We start from the raw sequence: 313 nt of genomic DNA, 5'->3' as shown, positions 1-313 counted from the left end.
AGACATTCATACAGCCAACAGACACATGATAAAATGCTCATCATCACTCGCCATCAGAGAAATGCAAATCAAAACCACAATGAGATACCATCTCATATCAGTTAGAATGGCAATCATTAAAAAATCTGGAAACAACAGGTGCTGGAGAGGATGTGGGAGAAATAGGGACACTTTTACACTGTTAGTGGGACTGTAAACTAGTTGAACCATTGAGGAAAACAGTGTGGTGATTCTTCAAGGATCTAGAACTAGAAATACCATTTGACCCAGCCATCCCATTACTGGGTATATACCCAAAGGATTATAAATCATG

This window comes from Colobus angolensis, unplaced genomic scaffold, assembly GCF_000951035.1.
Source record: "Colobus angolensis palliatus isolate OR3802 unplaced genomic scaffold, Cang.pa_1.0 Scaffold496, whole genome shotgun sequence".
Taxonomy (NCBI): domain Eukaryota; kingdom Metazoa; phylum Chordata; class Mammalia; order Primates; family Cercopithecidae; genus Colobus; species Colobus angolensis.
The sequence above is the reverse complement of the archived record's forward strand: the minus strand, read 5'-3'. Positions refer to the sequence as shown.